Raw genomic sequence first — 21,000 nt, forward strand, 5'->3', positions numbered from 1 at the left:
TACTTATTATTTTGTCAAACTAACTCGAAATCTAGTATCAACTTGTCATTTATAAAATTATATTAGAGGTAAAATATTAACTACAGGGACGGATCTAGTGCATTAGCAACTGTGACAGAGTTTGAATTTAGTATCAGTATTGGTATAAAAATAGATTTTGAACCCAAAAGATTAAAATAAACTATGATAGAATTTTGAACTAGAACATGTAATAGTTACTTGTGTTGTAACATATGGACCTACCAAAATAGTTGATTAGAAAATCAGTTTTATTAAATGTGCAATTACCAAACTTTTGTTAGTACTAGGTTGTTTTTTTGTATAAGGCTATCCAAATTAAGCTTTGTGCGAAAAGGATTTTGGATCTGAATTCCCCAATTAATTATTAATTGTTCAATTTAAATTAAATATCGGTGCAGACAAGTATTTATTCAACTATGTTTGGAATTCCACATTTTAAAAAAAGATGTAAATTTTTAGCCTAAAAATAGAATATTTCAATCATGTAATTAATGCTTATACATTTCACCTTAAACCCAAACATCTCTCTGATTTACTAATTATCAGAAGCTATTTAGATATTAAGTCTAAACATGAATTATTCCGGAATGATTTTTTTTTTCTCCAAATAAGATATTAATTTAGAAACAATGGCGTGCATAGTGCATCGGTGAAAGTTTTCCCAAAAATTGGTTTGATGAGCAAAGAGAGAATCAAGGGAAAGCATTATAAGTCCGAGGTAAAAATAGCACGGTCTAGCCAGTTTTCGAACTGGTCATTCAAAAATAGTCAGCGTTTACCAAGTCAATGAAAAATAGCCAATATTTTGCTGCAACAGAGACCGGTCCAGCATAATATACTGGAGTTCGGTGCACCTGTGTATGAACTTCCAGCATATTATGCTGGACCGGTATACTTTGCTGGCTTAATATACTGGAGACTGGAGCACCGGTGCTCCAAATTCCAGTATATTATGCTGGACCGCTATATTATACTGGAACTCCAGTATACTAGACTGGAGTTCCAGTATAATATGCTGGAGTATTTTTCCGGATTTTGAACAGTGTTTTCATTCAGATTTATCTTTACATAAAAAGTGGCTAAATTTCGATTACTTTTGAAACTGGCTATTTTTGAACGACCACTTATAAATCTGGCTATTTTTGAATTTCTGCCAAGTCCGAGCAATCACCAAAAACATATATTTACAAGATTAATTAAACAAAAGAGTATTAGAAAGGGCAAACTAGTCTCATGATTCTTTTACTGAACGAAAAATAGGTTAAAAGAATTGTTACATAAAAATCAAAATAAGAAAGGTAAGAAGAGAGTATTAAGGTAAAAAGAAGAGAGTAGATTTTGCCAATACATAAGTGATTGTATACCAACTCAGTTAACCAAGTAGTCCAATTTTGTGGTTAAATAGCAAGCAAAGCATATTAATTTTTTTTCAAAATAATTATCATAATATTATTTATTTGAGTGTGATTTTATGGTCAATAAAGTGAGAGGAGAACCATAATATTTTAGTTCAAACTCACGCAGGGATTACAAACACTTGATAATTTCTTTCCATTTGCCCAAACATTTGGACAAAGTTAGCCAATAAAAAAGAGAGCTAGAATGGTAATCCTATTACAAATTAAGATAGAATCTGAAAATTGAAGTTTCTTTAGAAAACATTATCCTCTATTTACACTATAGTTTATCATCCCAAAATTTGTCTTACTTTGATATATTAAAAAAAATTTGATAGTAATCTCACTTCACGAATTGCTGATATTGATCCAAGAAAGAAAGACGGTGGCCACTTGAAGAACGAAATAGATCTTTTCTAGTTTATACTTTTAGCGCCACAGCGATTTCACATTACTATTTCATATTTGTAACAACAAAAATTGAATTTTTGAGGCCCAAAAAAACTTAATAATGAATTTTGTGATTTTATTTTTGCTCGGACAATGTTAAAGTTTGTAGAAAAAAAGTTAATTTTAATTAAACTACTCAAATCTTAATATTAGCAAAAAAAATTTCGTAACACGATCCAAGGTAATGTATTTAAATATATGGCTAACACCTTATTAAATTAAATAAATCTTCTAATATAATAATATTATTATGTGAAGTTAAAAAGGATGTGTCTTGTAAGAATACCACATTATAGAAAACAAGTATAAGTAAAAAAAGAAAATGAACTCTCATTTTAGTATATGTATGTGAGACTAGTCTGGTAGGGTTTTTGTCTAAGATAGCTAGTGGCGATGTCGTGTCTTAATATTTCGCTTTTCAGTGCCGGACCTATTTACTAGTTATCGCTTTTGCTTTGCATCTTTCTTCTGGATTTCATGCTGTTCCTATTTTTTCTATGATTTCTGTGGCGGTACTGATATTGTCTCTTTTTGTCTTTTTGTCCTCTTGAGCCCAGGGTCTTTCAAAAACAGCCTCTATACCCCTTCGGGGTAAGGGTAAGGTCTGCGTACACATTACCCTCCCCAGACCCCACTAGTGGGATTTCACTGGGTCGTTGTTTTTGTATGTGCATATATATATTAATTCTACCAAATAATTTAAGTACTCTTTTTAAAATTTGACTTTAGGCCACTAATAATATGTCCTTGATAGTGGATGAGGGCAATTGGCATCAGCAAGGCCACATTCTTCAGATCAAGGATTTTGTGACCGACATAGTCAACCTGCCTACAAGAGTTATTGGGTTTGATAACCTTTATGGTGAATCTAATCCATGGGTTAAGTTTCCTAACTCTTTCAACCGCCCTCTAATTTCTTGTGTTCCTTGCTTATGGATTGGGTTAGAATAGTCGGGTTTCCATGTTCCTTCTCCCACAGTCCTAGATACTCGTTCATTACTTGGGTGTACCGCCTCAGAGTTCTGATAACGAATTTGACGTCTGGAGTTGAATGATATCCCCACGTTGCAGCCTGAAAGATTTCACAGAGGTTCCAATTTCCATAAACAACATCCGCGTTGATTATATTTGCGGGGGGAATGAATGTATCACTTGCATAGTCCTCAAGAATGTCGAGGACTACATTATCAGCAGGTTGAAATACCCACCCCCTAAACACCAGATCATTGATGAGTTCCATTGTTGTGTTTTAAATCTAGAGTTTAGGTAAGTAGGGGAAGAAGAGTACTGAATTCTTACAGAAAAGAAAATGAATTGCAGTGTGTTATGTTCTTGAAGAAGTAGCAGAGAAAATCAATTGCAGTGCGTTATGTTCTTGGAGAAGTAGCGGAGAAAATGAATTGCAGTGTGTTATGTTCTTGGAGAAGTAACAGAGAAAATGAACGGCAGTGTGTTATGTTCTTGGACAAGTAGCAGAGAAAATGAATTGCAGTGAAAATATTACCCATTCTTTTGGGATGTGAGAAGTGTTTGTTATATATCTGTATGAAGTAACAAAGATACCAGAGCTCCATTACGTCCACCGCCTTTGTCATACTCTGTAGGGTTAATTTTCTCTATGCAAATTAGTGTTGATTTTCCTTCTCGAATTTTACTCTCTTATCATTTTCTTTTCACTTTTACAACAAAATCGTTTGCGTTAGCCAAAATACCATTTCATAATTGCGACGTTTCTTTAAACAGTTGGGATATGTACCCTTGGGCAACGGTTCTTTGTAAAAGATTATCTATGGCAACAATGTTATTTGCCTCTTATTTCCTCCCAACTATGCACCTCTGTTATATGGGTTTTCTATTTTTTATTTTAGCACTAATTTTGCATTACCTTAGTCGAAAATCTTCCTCTCCCAAAATCTCCCAACAAACCCTACTTTCCGCAATTTTCCTCTCTTCGTCGGCTTTAGCTATCAATTCTTAAAATTATATTTACTGCTACATAAGTCTCTCTCATGCTAAAGACCCTAAAATAGTACCACAGTTTGACGGAGAAATTGAGTGAAGAACGACTCTTAGATCTCTAGATCTGCATCGCCGTCGTAAGTCTCTCCAATCTCTTTAGCATGTACTATTTTGCTGCATTTATCCCATACTCGAAATTATAGAGTTCATTTTGTTTGTGTGAGAAAATGAGGTCCCAGATGTATTAGAAGAAGATATCTATAGATCTTTAAGAACAATTTGAATTGAATATTTTTTTTTCTAAATTGGGATCAAAATCAACAGCTAGAATCATTACTATAGGTTGATAGGGTTTTAAGATGGTTGTATACGGTCGAAATCAGGTATGCCCGATTTCACAGGCTCGAAGAGTCGCCTCAAGCCCGAATTCGGGATGGATTGAGTTCGAACCCGCTGGACCAAGTTCGAGCCTCATGACATAATACGAGGCTCGAATATCGAAGTGTGCGATGAGCACCGAAGCCGAGTATGACCAACCCCGAGATAATGCCGTTATGGGTTTGTAACAGAAAGAGCAAGATTCCCGCAACATCCCCAAGATCATGCCGTAAATACCGGAATAGATTTTTACGAGTTAGTACGAATCTGTACTAGGCGGTTAGACAACTGTCCCAATAAGATTCCTTACTGTAAATAGAAATGTACCTTATTTTAGGGTTCTCCTACTATATAAAGGGGACCCCAATCATTTGTAACGCATCATCAATCATTGTCAAAAGAATATACTCTCTTACTTTCTTGCTCATTACTCATCAGAATTGTCTCTTAACTTTATTGTCTTTACTTTACTGTTCTTCTTGACCTACCTCGAGGCCATCTAGCTCAAGGTCAAGACTTGCTTAAGCACTGGTTTGATTCAACTTTCTTCTCTAATTTATATGTTTGATTTCTTGGTTAGTATTGCACTAAATCACATATCTTTAAAACCACAAACAAGTTTAATTGTTACTCGTATTTTCGAGGTAAACAATGGTCTTGCATTCATTATTCTTAGTATTTGTGGCTAACCGTCAACCTATTACTATACCTTTCTTCTGTATCTAACTTGAGAGAACCTACGTTCCATGTGGCAGGATACTATTCTACCACTAGACCATTGGTGCATTTTGTTTTAAGATTGTCTTTTTTTTATTTATACTCTTTAATTGTATTTTCGCACGAAAATAACCGACCAAAGTTGGTCGATTTTATTAAAAAATAAAATTACCGACCAAAGTTGGTCGGTTTTTTAAAATGACCGGCCGAATTTACCAACCAAAGTTGGTCGGTTTTTTTAATATTAATTTTTATTTATTTTAATTGCAAAAACTGACCAAAGTTGGTCGGTTTCTTGAAAAATAAATTTCGCGGGACTCAAAAATAGTTTCCCGCATTTTTGCACCAAAGAAAACTGACCAAAGTTGGTCGGTTTCGTAAAAAAAAAAATTAAAAATTAGAATATTTTGAAAACCGACCAAAGTTGGGCATACAAATTTTGAAGTGGTTCGACACTGGGCATGCTTTTATGGTTGATTATGGTTGTACAACTCTTTCTAATGATCCTTTAAGTTCTACAAAACTTGTTGGAGTTCTGGTTGCTATAATGTAGACTTGCTGGTTGCATTCAATGGTGCACTTAGAGATGAGATTCATGTCATTTTATTATCTTGGTGTCTTGATGCTTCCCAAGCAGATTATTTCAGTGATGTCATTTCTATAGGGTCACTTCAAGCTTTAAGCCTTGGAATTCTTGTGGTTGCTTCAGATGATAATCAAGGAAATCCAAGTTTATATACAAATTTAGCTCTATGGATATTCTTTGTTTCTGCCAGTTAAACTAACTTAGATTTTACACCTGCAGTAGACAACAAGTTTAGTTTATATGATTCGGTCATAATGTGGTTAGAAGGAATTCCTGACTCGAATCTTGAGGGAAAGGTTCTTATTGAGGACGTAGGTATTGTTATGAATCAAAATAGTTGCGATACCACATTTGGGCTTCTGGAAAATTACGTATGGACCCTGGCTGAAAATAGAGCATGTGCCATGCACGTGACTGTGGAGGAGAAAGTTGAAAAGTTGCAACAGCTTAAACGTTAGAAGCAAACATGCATGCGATCATTAAACAACCATCAGTTTGGTCATGGTGCTTCTACCAGTTAGGGAAAGATAAGGCGCCTTGCAAATAATTTCATAAATAATAATCCAAAATTAAAACATTATCAGCCTCCGATTTAGCACCTACAGGAGTCCTAGTCTTTGATTTAGCATACAACAGCCATGAAATTGCAAAATAAAGAAAGTACTGCGAAGAACTCAGAAAACCAAGGAAATCTAAAACTCAACACGCTTAGAGTTTAAAAGTACAGTTTTACCACTCCATTTAACAATTAAAAATCATAAATAGAAACCAAACATTAAAAGAAGGAAAAAAGGATCCGGGGAAAATTAGATCTGCTGCTTGAGTTTTGCAGGCTCCATTCTTAGTGTAAGATATATGTGCTGCTAATTTTTTTTTTACTATTATTTTCTTGTGCGCACCTAATTGGAGAATTATATAAGATTGTATTAGTGAAGTAGAGAAGCAACATAGACATTAACATTTTTTTGATGCATTCAGCCTTGATGGAAGATAGTGGAGATTTCAAGAGGAAGGTACAAGAAATAACCTCAAGATTCAAAAACGGAGTGACTGATATCAAGAAGGCAAATATTTCATAATAATCTCTACTCTGTATGTGTGGTGTGGTGTTTCATAGAAGGTAGGAAAAATACTTTCGCACATGAGAAGTAGAGCTTAAATCTGGAGATATTAGAGGTAATCTCCTTTACTGTACGATAAGCTATTTTTTACACCATGTAATCCAAATCTTGGGCCAATTTTATGCATGTCTCTGTTTTAGTATATTGAATCAAGATCAATTTTCTTTGTCTTTTTTTTTGTTGCATCGTAATACTAATAAGTTGTTTAACTTTTTCTTACTTTGCAGGTGGTATTTCCTCTAATAATGTCAACACTCTAGATGAGATATATCATGTATGTGAAAAGGTAAAGAAATGCACTTAAATGCTTGCTCAGCTAAAATATAATTTATTTTAGGCTTCTCTTTGTTGACAAAACTAATTTTATACGTATAATTTTTCAGCTGAAGCTGCCTAAGCCATGGTTTCGACCTGGCTGCTTAGTGTCATTTGAGAAAAAGCTAAGGGTATTTCAGACTTTCACTGAACTTAATGCAACGTGGCTCAAAACCTCAAACGGAATATCCACGTATCATCGGGTCACTTTGGTTCTTTGTATATTCTTCGGGAATTTTTTAAGTTTTATGTGATGATCCGAAAGTTCATCACTTGTTTTAGAAATAAATTCTGTGTTTCGAGGCGTAAAACCTTCTTTTTGTTTCACCTCGATTTGCGTGCGCGGTCCGGGCGTATATCCGAAAAGCCGTTATGTGAAAATCTGTGAAAAATAGTAAATTTTGCTTCTAAAATGAATTGGAGTTGACTTCGGTCAACATTTTGGGTAAACGAATACGGACCCGTAATTTGACGGTCCGGGAGGGTCCGTAGGAAAATATGGGACTTGGGGTATGCCCGGAATCGAATTCCGAGGTCCCAAGCCCGAGAAATGAATTTTTAAAGAAAATTATTTTCTGAAATATATATGAGTTTTTGGAAATTTGAATATTTTTGAGATTGATGGTATCGGGCCCGTATCTTGGTTTCGGAGCCCGGTACAGGTCTTATATGGCGTTTAGATTGAGCCTGTAAAATTTGGTAAGAAACGGAAGTCGTTTGATGTGATTTGGACCCGTAGTTGTGAAATTTGATACTTTGGGAGTTTTGAGATTTTCCCTTGATTTCTATACTAAATTCATTGTTTATGATGTTATTTTGGCGATTTGATCGCACGAGTAAGTCCGTAGGATGTTTTTGAGGTTGTGTACATGTTTGGTTTGGAGCCTCGAGGGCTCGGGTGAGTTTCGGATAGGCGTCGGAGTGTTTTTGGACTTAAAAATCTGGTGTTTTTGCTGTTTGCTAGTATCTGAGTTTTTACTCTATGCGAATGCGTGGTAACCCACGCGAACGCACTGAACAAATTGGGAGAGGGGCAGGTTTGCACTATGCGATCGCATAGAATCAGGTGCGAACGCGGAGCCTTAGGAGTTCACTCTACGCGAACGCACCCGGGCTGTCGCGAACGCATAGAATAGGAGAGGGGCTGGGGGCTGGGTAGTTGTAACCTTATGCGAACGCAGCCCTTAGCTCGCGAACGCGTAGGTCTAGTTAGTCAACCCTATGCGAACGCGGCCAAAGGCACGCGAACGCAGTGAATAAATGCCCAGTTATTTTAAAACAGTAGCAAAACGGGATTTCTTCAAAACCTCATAACTTTTTCACTTAAACTCAAACTTGGGCGATTTTTGAAGAGGGATTTCACCACAAAACCATAGGTATGTGTTCTTAGACTCGTTTTCTTCAATTTCCATTAACACCCATTAGATTTCTAGGCCTAAATTATGTTCTTAAGGGTAGAAAATTAGAGTTAGGGCTTTTTGATTAATTGGGATTTAGACCTCGTTTTGGGGTTGGATTTTGAAACTAATTGCATATTTGGGCTCGTGGGTGAATGGATGATCGGGTTTTGGTCCGAACCTCGTGTTTTGACCATGCGGGTCCGGGGTCGATTTTTGACTTTTTGGGGAAAATGATAGAAAACCTATAATTTAGCATTGGATTGAATTATTTAGCATTTATTGATGTTGTTAAATTAATTTGGACTAGATACAAGTAATTTGGAGGCGAATTCTAAAGGAAAAGCGGTGTTTGAGGCTTGAGTTGGCATGGAAGTTCGAGGTAAGTGTTTGGTCTAACCTTAGCTTGAGGGATTATGAGTTGTGTCTTAATTGCTATGTGTTAACTGTGGAGTACGACGTATAGGCATGGTGACGAGTATCTATATGTCGGTGTCGAGCATGCCCGTGAGTCTTGTATTGTAATTGTTATGACTCTGTTGTGGTTTATTCGTGCTTCATATGAGGATTATCATTATTGTTCCCTTGTCGGGATGTTGATGTTATATTACTGTTCTCTTGCCGGGATGTTGATGTTATATTACTGTTCCCTTGCCGAGATGGTGTTGCTATATTATTGTTCCCATGCAGGGATATTGTTGTTATATTATTGTTCCCTTGCCGGGATGTTATTGTTATATTATTGTTTTCCTTGCTGAGATTCTTTTATGATTGGTGTTGAAATATGAAATGGGAGCGGGTTGCACGCTTGCGACGGTAATATATGAAATGGGAGCGGGTTGCACGCATGCAAAGGTAATGTATGAAATGGGACTATATGAAATGGGAGCGGGTTGCACGCCTGCAACAGTATTATATGAAATGGGACGGGTTGCACGCCTGCAATGGTATTACATGTGTACTTGTTCCGTATTTCCTTATCTTTTGCTGGTAATTGATTTATGGCGTTCCTTACATTTCTCTATTGGTATTCTGTTGTTATCTGTTACTCTCCGCAGCATGTTTCCCTCGCCCAACTTTAGTTGTAATTATCTGCTTTTGTTTTCCACTACATATGATTTAACTACACAAGTTTATTTGGTAGTCTGGTCCTAGCTTCGTCACTACTTCGCCGAGGTTAGGTTAGGCACTTACCAGCACATGGGGTCGGTTGTGCTGATACTACACTCTGCACTGTGTGCAGATACTGATACCGGAGCGTTTGGACCGCAGTGAGGGTGCTGTCTTGAGTCCATTCAGGCGACCCGAGGTAGTCCTGCAGACGTCCGCGGGCCTTGGCGTCTCCTCCTATCTTTTCTCCTTCTGTTTTTTTTTACTTATTCAGAGATAGATTTGTGTATTTCTATTCAGACCTTTATAGTATTCTTAGATAGTCAGTGACTTGTGACACCAAATTCTGGGTAGTATTGTACTTCAAATTATGTAGCAGTGTTTGGTTGAACTATTAAGATTTTGTCTTTCGCATTTCTGGTTATTTAATGTATTCCGCTGTTTAATCACTTATTACCTTGAATTGTTGAACATGCTTAAATTAAAAAAAAAAAAAGGGTTATGATTTAATAATATTCGGCTTGCCTAGCTTTCACGAGTAGGCGCCATCACGATTCCTGAGGGTGGAAAATCCCGGGTCGTGACATTTTAACAAGAAATATCAACTGAGTTACAACTCTGGTCTTTCAAGAAAGGGGGTTTATCTAAGTTCCACTAACGTATTGTAGACTTAGAGCTAAAATTTATTCATCAAATATACAAAATAAATATGAAATTTAACAACGAAGAGCATACACTTCCCAAAGTTTCGGCAGTTGTCCTAATGATTCAGGGGTTGGTGATTGTAATTGGTTTTTCTCCTCCAAGTGTCTTTTGCCTGGCAGGAGGAGACGAATTTTCAGCCTTTCATATAAGTTAAAAATAATGCAGTAAGTAAGAGTGGTAGGAAGAAGAAAAACAAATGGAAACTTACCGAGTTTGTAGGTTCTTGAAAGGTCAAATTAAATATATGACCTATAAATTCATTGGTTCCAAGCCACCTTTAAATGAGTAAACTTTTGAATTAGTGTAATCATTCGTAGATTGAGCCGTATAATATGATAAAAGATTATTGCTTACTTATAGGTAACTGAGTGCACTTAACTTAGGTATGTTTGGTGTCAATGATCTAGAATTACCAGCGTTATTTAAATTACTTTCATCTCAAAACATAGTCAAGTGCACAATATTGTATCAGAAAAGTAGTTAAATAATTAATGTTATTCCTGGATGGAATAGAGAAGGTAAACTTACAAGGAGATATTCATATTGTAAGAGCATATAACTGTACTTCACGACGTGTAACTTCAACGTGAAATCCCAGGAACGCAACATTTTTGGAAAGATGATAGAGCTTGCAATAGACAATACTTTAGCGAAGATATGCTTCGATCGGAAGTGATGAAACAACCTCCATGTCATTGGGTTGTTCTGCAAAGTCGAAAGCTTATTTGGCCTACTTGATATTTACAGTAACTAGAAATGTACTTTGAAAACTATTTGCTCACTTTCTTCAAAATCCTACTCTTTGTTCCTTACTCATCACTTTGGAGCTGTCTTACTGCTACCTCCAGTATCTACTACTACCTTTTTTCACTTCTTTGGCATGATCATTTCTATTATACTTTTTGACCTTTGTTAATTAAAGTACTCTCTTCAATAAATGAGCTCTCTTTGTTAAACAGACACAATTGTAACTTCATGTGCAAAGATATTGGAAAAGAGATGCGATTTAAAGATGAAATCTGCAATAAAATTTCAAGCGTACCGTTCCATTTTAAATTTTTTAGTTGTCTAATCTAAGACATCTAATATTTTTATCTTACTATAAAATCTACAAGAACTATATTACTGAGATAAGTCTGCATTTAGTCTACTTTCATATGAACATTGATAAATGATCATTACTTTGTGATTGTGCAGGTGTTTTTTATCAAGGACGGTTAAGAAGAAGACTACTTCGCTTGGGAGATGCATCACTTTTTGCCAGTACGTAAATAAAGTATAAAGTGTAAATATATGAGTGAATATTTTGTTCAAAACTGTATGTCAATTAGCATGATGATGTTGGGCGTGCTACCGCTACGCATTCTTTTATCTGTCTTTGAACAGATTTGTTATAGTACAGTAGCAAGATAAACCTGTTATGAATCCAAATAATGCTTACTAAAGCAATACCGCTATGAAGGCGCACTATAGGCCATTCCCTAATGGGTGGTATGCATCATTTTCTAATAGAATCATATATTTGTTGGCTGGATGTCGAGCTGGATTGTCTTTGCATTGTATCCTCTCCATCGGACCAAAAATAGAGTCGATGACCACTTGAATCAATTTGACAAAACAACTATAAATGGTACTTGGTGCTCAGCAATACCACAAGTCTTCTAATAATTTGCCTATTATGTTTGGGATTTGGGGACAGACTTCTCAGTTTTGATTCTTTCCTGTTCAAGATTTCCCCGTTTCAAATTAATTAGCACGCCCTGCATGAAAGTCTGATAATCGGTGTGAGCACGTGATTTTTGCCCTATATGAATTACTCTCAGAAATTCAAAACAAAATAATTTCTTTCAGTATTTGCAATTTTGTGAATTTTTCGTGGCATTTTATGATAATTGTTTGCATTTTTGTCTGTGCATTTTAATTAAATGAAAAATAAAAAAAATGTGTTACATATGCATTTAGGGGTTAATTTCGCATTTTAAGAATTAATTAAGGAAATTCATAAATATAGTTCAATTTGCATTTTTATTTTTTTATTTTTTTATTTTGAGTAGTTTTCATTTTAAAGTTGTTCATTAATGGTGATAATTATTTAGGTTCGATTAGGGTTTTGATAGGTTAATTAGGTTTAGGATTTAAATTTAATCTTTTCAAAAAAAAAAGAGAAAAATAATAATAATAAAAAACGGGGAAAAGGAATTAAGAGAATTGAAAGGAATTTGAAAAATATAAAAAAAAAAAAAAAAAAGCAAAGGATTGAAAAGCAATTGGGCTAGTCTTCAGATTTAAACTCCAGGCCCAAATCAATTTTCCCAGAACCCGCCCCATCCAAGCCCAAACCCGTCCCTGACCCGGTCTCCCTTACCCCCCTAATAATTGAAACGACGTCGTTTCATTAGAATTAATCCCAGCCGTCGAGGTTTGATGATCAAACGGCTGGGAAGCTTGGACTACTTAATATATTAGTGTCTGAACCACCTACCCCCCCCCCCAACCCCGTCTCTCTCACACAAACCCTAACCCCTTCACAGACCACCGCCCTCCGCCTCCGCCGGCGGCCGGAAATCGCCTCCGCCGGCGGCCGGTCCCCAATGGCCACCAAATTAACACCACTTGACCGCCTTTCCATCCCCTTTCAAAATCCATACCCCGTTTCCCTCGAATCTTCGCCAAGCTCTTCGAATATTGAATCAAAACTCCCAGCCCAAAACCCTAACTCGTCTAAACCTCACCAAATTCACACCCCATACTCCCCTTGCTTCCCTCTTCCCAAACCCCAACTATTTCCTTTTAAATCGTCCCAGATTTTCTCAAATTTCAAATCTAAGAGTGGCAGAACCCTAGAAGCCTGTTTTGCTCGATTTCTTCCCAAATTCCTTGGCCCAGGGATTGATTCGAGGCACGAAATAATGTGCTCGTTTGTTCTTGGTGAAGAACAAACGTTCACATCATTCCGGACCTCAAATCGGAGTCCTATTTTGATTCAACTCTCCATCAGTAGGTTTTCTTTTTCCTTTCCTCCTTGATTAAATGATTTAGGATTGGTCTAGGGTCTTGATTAACTGTCCTGCGTTGATTTTTTTTTATTTTGATTAATTCTGTCCTTTTTTGATTTGTTTTAATTTTTGGTTTAATTCTGACTTTTTGTTTTACTTTGTGTTTGGTTTCAATTAAACAATTCATGATTGGTGCTGTTAGCTTGACTTTAATTTTCAGTGTTGATTGCTTGTCGTTAATGGCTAACTTTTAGAGTTAATTTCCTGTTAGTTCAATTCTTAGGATTCATTTGGTATTAGCTGTTTGATTCCAGCTCCTAGTTAGGTAACTAGGGTTAGTAGATCAAGGTAAAAGGGGCTAGTTTAGTTTAGTAATTTTCAGAACCAAAAAGGGTAATCTAGGGAATTCAATTTAGGGAATTTTTAGTAACTGAAATTAGAAGCCACTAGAAGCACCTAGAAGGGGTTCTAATGGGAATTTTAGAATTATATTGGGGTGACTTGGGTAGCAAGTCATTAAATAAAGGATTTCTAAGCTAAAAACAGGAATTTAAGAGGGACTAAAGTGTAAAATGAAGTCCTGCAGGGCTGCCCTAATTATTTGCCTATAAAGGCATCATTTCTTGCCTTAGAGGGCAAGGTTGAAGAGCGAAAAATACAAAAAAAAAAAAAACAGACCTAAGAGATAAAAATTCTGAGAAATACCCACAGCTGAAAATCGAAAAGAAGATTCCATTGACTTCTCTGCTTTGAGTGTTGAAATTTTTAGTGATTGAAACATCTTTGATTCTTTCCGAAATTGAGATGGTTTAAATTTGGATTTCTTCAAGCTTTGATTTGAATTCTGTTGGGTAGTTACTGTTCCATAGAGATTGGAAGGCATAAAATCAAAAAAAAAAAACAAAGGTTTCCAAAAATCACTGTTCCATTGAGTTTTTTCTTTGATTTCTGAAGTTTTGAGTTGCTGAAAGTCCATTGATGCTTCTTTGGGTTTAAAAATGGTTTGAATTATGGTTTTTGAAAGCTTTTGGTTGAAGCCGTTTGAGTATTACAACTCTGATTGGTTTTGAGCTGGGTTTCGGTCTTAATTGCTGAATCTGGGTTCATATTTTGCTGTGGTTTGCTGGGTGTCTGCTTTGGAAAAAATCCTCACTTCTTTTATTTCATTTTCCTTCCAGGTATTTTCTTCAGAACTCGCTGAATAATAAGCTGAAGTTATGGAATTGGTTTTATGTATGAGATAAGTGAAGCGTATGAAAAAATAGAACTGATATTTGGAGTCAGCTTGGTTTGAGTCATGTGACTCGAGTGATAAAATTGCAAAGGGTTGATCCCTTGTTGTTTATTAGCTATAATCTTATTGTGTTTTGGTTTACTGCCTATGCTAGTCTAATTATTTAAGTATAAACATGTTTTGGATGTACCTCTAAGAAGTTGTATTAATAGTGCTGTGTTAGGGTTAACAGAGATTAGCTTTGGGAATTTTCTTAGCAAATATGAATGTTTAATGAAGCTAGATTCCAAGTCTGCATACATGTTTTTTTGTCATTTTTCTCTGCTCATTTGTTAAAATAAACCCATGTGATTGAGGATCTAAGGTAATCTATTAAGATCCAAGCGAATCAATGTCCCGTTGGCTTCGGGGATTCGATCCTGGGTCTCCTGTTCGAAGCCGGCGCTGTTTGAAGTATTTGGGCCCAGTTGGGCCTGAATGTTATCGAAACCCTTTAAAACCAGCAGTTGTTTGTTTTAATGAATCTAAATTGTTTGTTCGTGACAAATTGTTAAACCCAGTTTCGAAATTTGTTCAACGCTTTGAAATCCAATTGAAATCCAGTGTTTGGGTTTGGGATTCGATTATGGATCAAGGAAGGGCAAACAATAGACTGCCAGGCCTATTCTTAAAGGCCCAAACTTTGGGTAGCTTGCCAGCTGAGGCCTGGCGCTGGGCAACCTCGTATAAGACTGAATGCATTCTCATTCTTTTGGGCCGCTTTTGAAGCCCAATGTGCTGAAGATCTTATTCAAGCCATTGTTTTAAATTTGTAATGCAATTTGGGCCTTCGGGTTAAGTAGCGGGTCCAAACTAAAAGGCTTGCCCTTTTGTTTGAACCCGGACTTGAACTTGAAGCCCGAAATTGTTATGTATTAATTAGCTAGGACTTTTCTTTTTAGAGACAAATAAAAATAGAAAATCATAGTTACTTTAGGACTGACCTTTAAATAAAAGTGAGACGAGCCTCGCCAAACAAAAATGCATAAATTGCGGGGCCCTCATTAAATGCTTTATAAAAAATATTTTTAGAAATTCGGGACGTGCCATTTAGCGAATTTTCATGGCCTCCCGCAAAGTTAACAAGACGCTAGCCACTTTAGGCGCGCTTTTTAATAATTTTACCTTCTTAACTACGGGTGTGAATTTCATGCGACCCAAATCCAAATCCCAAAATATTGAATAGGAGGTGTCAAGGATCCGGGTGCATTTCATGTGACGTGATCCAAAAACACGCTCTTGAACGACGTTCACTTTCATAAAAACTAATTAAAAGCGGTTAAACAATTCTAAAATTGCAATAGGATAACATGTATTAAAATCAGACTTTAGCCAAATATAGCAGTTGAGCGACCGTGCTAGAACCACGGAACTCGGGAGTGCCTAACCCCTTCTCCCGGGTTAACAGAATTCCTTACCCGGATTTCTGGTTCGCGACTGTTAAACAGAGTCAAACCTTTTCCTCGATTCGGGATTCAAACCGGTGACTTGGGACACCATAAATCTTCCAAGTGGCGACTCTGAACCTCTTAATAAATGAATCCCGTTTCGATTGTCCTTTAATTGAAAAAACTCCCTTTATTATACCCTTCGCGGGGTGTAGTAGCAGAAAAAGGAGGCGTGACAATCGGTTGGTAGCAGGTTTTTTTCCTCTACCCGAACTCACAGTACATTGCAAGATTTAGGAGTTCAGATGCCAAACAAACATGTACTGGTAAGTGTGGTATTGACATGCACTCATATTTAATCTCTCAGTCAAAGATCTTGTAGTCCGATCCTTTTTGGCTCTCACTCCAATGAGAAGCCACTCACTTGATTTTCAAAATCCTGCAAACAATGAAATCATTACTAACTGATTCTCCCTCCGTTCCAATTTATATGAACTTGTTTGACTAAGCACGTAGTTTAAGAAAAGACTTTTTTTTTTTGTCCTAAACAAGTCAAGAATGATACTCCTTGAGCAAAGCAGGAAGAGATCTTCTAACCAAGTCCTAATCGCCTGTCCGGTTGCATATTTCAACAATCATTGCAGACAGGAGAGGAGGCTGACTGAACGTGTGAAACACAAGATACGATAAGAATTTGTACAGCATGAAAAGATGAGCTAAGTAGTGAAAGATATACAATTACTACCTCCGGCACATTTTATGTGCAAACTGACTTATTCATTAGTAATGTGCATAGGTAATTGTTGGTTAGACTAATTTACAAAAGTTCACTGCTCCTCGAGGTGTAACCTTCACCTAGGTGTGCGGACACTTCAAAATTCCTGCCGCACCCACGGGTATTCCTGCCGCACCCATGGGTGTGGCCGTGGGATCCATATCAAATCTGGTCAGATTACCTCGGGTACTTTAAATACATTGAATGACCGAGAAGTAATGGTATTTGATGTGATGTTTAGGTTTGTGTCATAAATATATAATTATATGAAGTGTGAGAATCCTATTCTATTAGGCGAAATATCTTATAAATAAAATATTGGTGTTATGAAGAATAAAGTTTATTTGTTTTAGTTCAATAACTTCATTGATTGAAATATATACTCGTAATATACATTTATTGGCAGTATCTCAACACCCGTATCCGCGCTAGAATCCATACTCCCGAATCCTAAAATATATAAGATGAAGAATCTGACGTCTCGATCCGTACCCGGATCTGATACTCGCACTCAAGTTCGAGGCTTCGAGCGATATAGATCATCAACAAATGGCAAAATGGAAATATTACAAGGTAATGCGCCTCAATTTCCAGAGCGGAAAGTCAAAGATTAGCAGAAAGAAGAACAAAAGACCGTTATCTTTAGAAAAAAAATATAGTACCTTTCTTAGCTAGCCTACCGTGCTATAAACCTGGGGAGAACAAGAGCCAGATCGAACATTCCTTTCATTCTTTTATACCCCCTCTTCTTAGTTGCTTCACTAATGAGGTATCACAGGAAAGTACTCCAAAAATGTTCGTAGGAGTAGATTGTCCAGAACTACTACCCTGTAGAGTTCAACAACTTCCTCTAGAAGGAGGATATTTTACATTTACATACAACTGAGAATCATCATGAAGTTATTCATTTTGGTCGAAGAATGGCATCGACAAAGCATAACCATCACCAAAGTGCAAGAGATGACTCAAAATGTTGGTAAACTGTAGTTGAAGAGCATCGCCAACTGTTGATATATAGTGTGAGAACAGTTGATTGTAGAAGGAACCAGTAGGCCAGAGATGACCCAAAGTAAACTCTCTCTACTTGAAGAGCATCATCAACAGCAGAACCAATAACATTCAGAATTATTTGAAGTTGGATAAGGTGAACAATTTCCAATGAAGAATTAACTAACGAATTACGTTTCATCCAAAATGATCAAAATTCAAGGTGAATCATATTGAGATTCTTTGATCACAACTTGCAAGACAAACCAAGATTTCCGAAGAAGCTATCAAATACTCGTTTGCTCCTCAAACTTCTAGTATAGTAAAGGTCACTACCTTAGTACTTAATGATAATTTCCTCTTCAACTCAGAAGTATTAGGGAGTTTGTACTTCAGCTGGATACTTTTACAAAATTAATAAGCATTCAAGTGCAGTAACAAAACTACTTTTCTGGACTTGAAATGAAGTGACAACAAAAGAACTTAGTAAGTTTCGAAATGACAATTTTGATTTCCATTGAGACAAATATATGATAACGAACATGTTTATTGTTCATATTCAGATCTTCCATCATTAACAATATCTAAAAGGAACAAAATCAATCCAAAGAAAGCACGAAGGTTTGCAATTTGGGAAAGCAAAGAGAACACCCAGTTATGGAAAGTAGAATAACAGAGCATATCAATATTCCAGTTTCTAATAGGAACATCATAATGCAAAGATATGCCTTTAAAAGGAGAACACTATAATGCTTTTAAAAATAATTACTCACAAATAAGCCGTAAATACTAAAAGTAACTACTATAAACTTAATGTATCCAAATCGATAAGCCCAATCTTCAAGTCCTCCTAAAAGATTTTCCGAATGAAGTCAATGAATGTCCTAAAGTCCTTGTCATGCTCTTGAAGATTTAAAAGTGACATGCATATGAAGTAAAATTAGATATAAATACAACTATCATTTCATATGCTCATACCATTTCTAATAACAGAATACAAAAAGATAATATGCGTGTACGATATTATGCGATTGTTAAAAAAAGAGCAGCAGAGAAACGATCCACCATAACCAAATCAGCGCAACTGCCAAGAGCAATTTGAAATCAGATAGAAATTCCATTTTGAAGTTCAGATTTGAGTTTGAATCAAAATCATTTTGCTCGATTATTGTTCTATTTCAGTTTTTCTCATTAGTTTCTTTGTCTCTCTGGCAATTATATTTTATCTGGTTTTTGGATTTCTCCCTTCTCTTTGGTTTTGGCATTTGTTGTACCTGTGAGTTGTGCTGAGGTTTCTTCTCTCTTTTTCTTCCGATGTTTTATCCATTTCTTGATTTTTGCTGTCACGATCGATTTTCTGAACAAGCCGGGACCGACACTCGATCACTAAACATGACCGACACTCGATCACTAAACATGAAACAAGGCAATACTCTAACCAAATACTTTTGATTAATTTAAACATTTAAATAAATCAACTCCAAAACTTTATTCATAGTAACCAATGAAATACTGCTAAGTTATTATAAAAAACATCTGAATCTTAACCCAACGACTATGTCTATGAAGCCTCTACTGCTAAACTGACGCATTGCTCAGGACATGAGATTTCCTAGCTAGTTCTCTAAGTAACAAAGAAATAACTAAATAAAGATGACTAAGGAATACTCCACGAACAAAAGCGGAGCTCACCAATAGCACCGGAAGAGAAGGAAGTCCTAACTCGTAGCCTGCTCGCCTGCAAATCCAGTTCCTACGTTGTACCGCAGACCAACGTAGGTTCCCAAAAGAGAACGTCAGTACCATCCATTGTACTCAGTGAGTCTCAACAACAGAGGGTGAAACTTTAATAACGTATACATTATGAGCAAAGGTTCTAAATGCATGTAAAACATAAAGCTTATAAGAATAATTCTAAATAATTGCATAATAGCAGTTTATGAATATTCTAAAAGAAACTCATTTCTTTTTCTTTCTAAAAAAAAGATACTTCACTTTATACTTTGGGAGTTCCAACTATCTTGACTTAATTCTGTCTCAATCACCGTGTGATCGGCACGGGTTCGATCCCAACCTGATCGAATAGGCCCAATCCACGAGGTGCCACTCGCTTCATGGTTCTCAGCGTTCATGTCTCATACCTTAGCATGGCTAAGTAAATTCTCAGCAAGGAGACCCTCGGCTCGTGTACTCCCTACTTTGGCACAAGTAGTTTCAGGAAGTCAACGCCTTGGTCAGGACCCTCGGCCTGGACGATGACCCCTTCTCAGAATAAAGGATACTCCCAAAAATCTTTTCTTTCTAAAACTTCTTCTTGTGACTTTTCAAGTCTAAATCTTTTATACATACTTATACTGGTATCCTTAAATGTAAGGCATAGCATAAGAATGAAATAAACATTCAAAAGTATTTATAAAGATTCTTGATCCTTCATGAATTTTCAACATGAAAATGGCATTTAAGAATAACATAAAATCTAAAAATTTATGCACATATATCATAATAAATCATCTAAACTTTAGCTCGAACACTTCTAAGTTAATATATTTTCAAATCTCAAGTGCACAGGGATTATGACAGGAGCTTAAAAAGATTTGTACTTAAATGGTAAGGTCAAAAATAGAGATAACTTTGGATCTTAACCACGAGACTTCTTAATAGCATTCAACAAACCTTTAGATTATGCTTTATGAAGTAACTGGAGCTAGTCCTCTCTAGCAAAATTTGCTCGTTAAGCTTATTTATATTATAATTCAATTGCTAGCCAAATCAAGAGGCAACTTGTTTAGTAATGGTTGTTACTAAAGTATTTAACCATCTTTTTGTTAGAAGCATTGAAGAGAGAAACGAGCAACTATACTCGCTCAAATTAAGTACATATTAACTCTTTCCGGCAATTCATCAAACACCTTGTATGCATGCTTTAGTGAGCTAAACCACTTTGGTAAAGGGTTATATCAACTCATCTCAAAACTTCTCGAGCCAATACGTAGCCCCAGTCCAATTGACACCAGTCAAACAATGAACTCTACAACAACCAGTGCATTTTAATTAATTTTAAAGTTTCGCACCTAAACACGAAGCTTTACTGTCGATATAGAGAAAGAAGGGAATAACTATTCAGTTCTTACCTATTACCACTTTAGGATAATTGATAATAGGAAATTTTATATACCTGAGATCAAGAATAAGTGAATTTTTAAGAACTCTAGAATTTTTCCATACGTGAGCAGTTTCTGGCTGACTCTGTTCGTAAGGCTTTAAACGTTTTCTATGCCTCTGCTGGCGTGAATAAACAGAACATTAGTTCTGTATTGCTTTAAGGCTTTAAGCCTTTACTTTTTGAATGAAACACGTTTCTTACCCTTTCCAAGTCTTTAAGCCTTTTTTTTTCAATTTTTATGTTTTATTATTTTTGTCTTTTT

The 21,000-nt window shown here is 36.1% G+C and overlaps 1 long non-coding RNA gene across 1 annotated transcript; it reads left to right on the plus strand.

Annotated features, from left to right (window-relative positions):
* LOC109224632 lies at positions 3,679–7,244 on the plus strand. The gene is made up of 4 exons (XR_002067741.1): positions 3,679–3,964; positions 6,487–6,684; positions 6,857–6,915; positions 7,013–7,244. It is a non-coding gene; the product is annotated as an uncharacterized LOC109224632 (long non-coding RNA).

The sequence above is a fragment of the Nicotiana attenuata genome, chromosome 3, assembly GCF_001879085.1.
Source record: "Nicotiana attenuata strain UT chromosome 3, NIATTr2, whole genome shotgun sequence".
Lineage (NCBI taxonomy): Eukaryota > Viridiplantae > Streptophyta > Magnoliopsida > Solanales > Solanaceae > Nicotiana > Nicotiana attenuata.